General features: G+C 39.9%; 1 non-coding gene across 1 annotated transcript; it reads left to right on the top strand.

Annotated features, from left to right (window-relative positions):
- The first annotated feature begins 1,257 nt into the window (after positions 1-1,257).
- Positions 1,258-1,364, top strand: LOC140885678 (small nucleolar RNA R71). Its single transcript, XR_012151096.1, has one exon. It is a non-coding gene; the product is annotated as a small nucleolar RNA R71 (small nucleolar RNA).
- Positions 1,365-2,187: the final 823 nt, after the last annotated feature.

Here is a 2,187-nt window from a genome sequence, read left to right as displayed (position 1 = left end):
GAAACTCTTGTAGACTTTGGTTCTCCCATTCCAAGCTTCCTAAACACAGAAAATGGCATCAAGTTAATGCTGGCACCCAAATCACAAAGAGCCTTATGAAAAACCACATCACCAATCATGCAAGGGATAGAAAAACTCCCTGGATCTTTCAACTTCGGTGGAATTTTGTTTTGCACTAATGCAGAACAATTCTCAGTTAAGTTGACCATGGCATGCTCCTCTATTTTTCTCTTGCTTGCTAAGATTTCCTTCAAAAATTTTGCATAACTAGGCATTTGCAACAATGCCTCAGCAAAAGGTATATTAATATGTAACTTCTTAAAAACCTCAAGAAATTTTGAAAATTGCAAATCATGTTTTTCTTTCTTCAGTGCTATAGGAAACGGAGGTGGAATAACAATATTAGATTTTGATGTGGGTGATTGTGTAGAGTTAGATGACTTACCTGTAGATGGCTCTTTCTCACCCTCCTTCTTTTTCTCTTCGTGATCCAACTCCTTGGTTTCCAGTTTCTTCCCACTTCGAAACTCTATGGCCTTTACTTGCTCCTTTGGATTAGTCTCAGTGTCACTTGGCAAAGTTCCTGGCTCTCGATTTGACATCCTCTTTGCCAGCTGCCCTATTTGATTTTCCAAACTTCTTATAGTTGCGTCTTGGTTCTGCATTCGAGTCTCAGTGGATGATATAAAATTTTGCATCATTTGCTCTAAACTGGACTTCTCCTCTTGAGGTTTCTTCACAGGATTTTGATTCTGATATGGCCTAGACTGATTGTATTGACCACCCCAAGAAAAATTCAGATGTTTCCTCCACCCCGGATTATATATATTTGAATACGGGTCAAACCTGGGGCGATTTTGGCTTCCCACGTGATTCACTGGTGCCTCATCCTGCACATAAAAAGGATTACCATCTTGACAATCTTTAGTGAAATGCTCACCTTGGCACCTAATGCAGAACACCTCCTGAATACGCCTCGCAGAATTTCCTAAGCTCAATCCATCAATCTTCTTATTCATAGCCTTCAGTTGTGCTGTCATCGAAGTGAATGCATCCACTTGATGAATTCTTGTTGATTTTCGCATCATGATCCTCTCAGATTGAGGTTGATAGCTACTAGAGGCCATTTCCTCAAACAGTTCATAACCATCTTCCGGCGATTTCCGCAAAAGATTCCCACCTGCAGCTGCATCCAACATAGTACGATTTGCAGATAGTAAACCATAATAGAAAGTTTGTACCACAAGCCAATCAGGCAACTGATGATGTGGGCATCGCCTTAGCATATCTTTGTAGCGCTCCCATGCTTCATACAACGACTCTTGTTCCCCTTGAGCAAACATAGTGATGTCGGTTCTCAGCTTCATGGACTTCGAGGGAGGAAAGTACTTAGTAAGGAACGCTTTAGCCAAATCTCCCCATGTTATGATAGAACCTGCAGGTAAACTATTCAACCACGATTTAGCTTTGTCTCTTAATGAAAAAGGAAATAAACGTAGACGAATAGCGTCATCAAAAACTCCCTGTTGTTTGAAAGTATCACAGATTTCCAAGAAGTTTTCAATATGAGCATTAGGATCATCAATGGTAGATCCACCGAATTGGACTGTGTTCTGGATCATTTGGATGATTGCCGGCTTTATCTCATACTGATTTGCTATCACTGTTGGTATAACGATACTCGGTCAAACATCCTCAATAGTGGGTATACCACAGTCCATCATGGATCTATACACAGGTGGATTATTAGCTTCGCCATCACCGTTATTGATGCGTGGTAGTTCATTTTCTGCCATCTCAGCTCGTTGTTGTCTTCGTCTCTTTTGAAAGGTTCTCTCGATTTTTGGATCAAAGGGTACAAGTTCTGAGCGCAAGGATGGTAGCATGCACAACTAGAAAATCCTGCAAAGGTAAGATGGATAATTCGTGAGAATATGAAGTGAAATTAAAGAAGATATCTAAGCAGAAAATTGTAAATCAAAAGTCCTCGGCAACGGCGCCAAAAACTTGATCGAGCTTTACTTGCACTATGAATCTCAGAAAATAATTGTATCTCTCAAGCTCGAGATAATCGCAAGTGCACGATGTAAATTATAATATAATATGTGAATATGAGTATCGTCAACGGGGACTAGTGCATAATTTTTACCTAAATACTAATCCTTATTTCACTTTTACGAAAAATGA

Source organism: Henckelia pumila, chromosome 2 (assembly GCF_033568475.1).
Source record: "Henckelia pumila isolate YLH828 chromosome 2, ASM3356847v2, whole genome shotgun sequence".
NCBI classification, from domain to species: domain Eukaryota; kingdom Viridiplantae; phylum Streptophyta; class Magnoliopsida; order Lamiales; family Gesneriaceae; genus Henckelia; species Henckelia pumila.
Note: the sequence above shows the minus strand (reverse complement) of the source record. Positions and strands in the feature narration are given on the sequence as shown.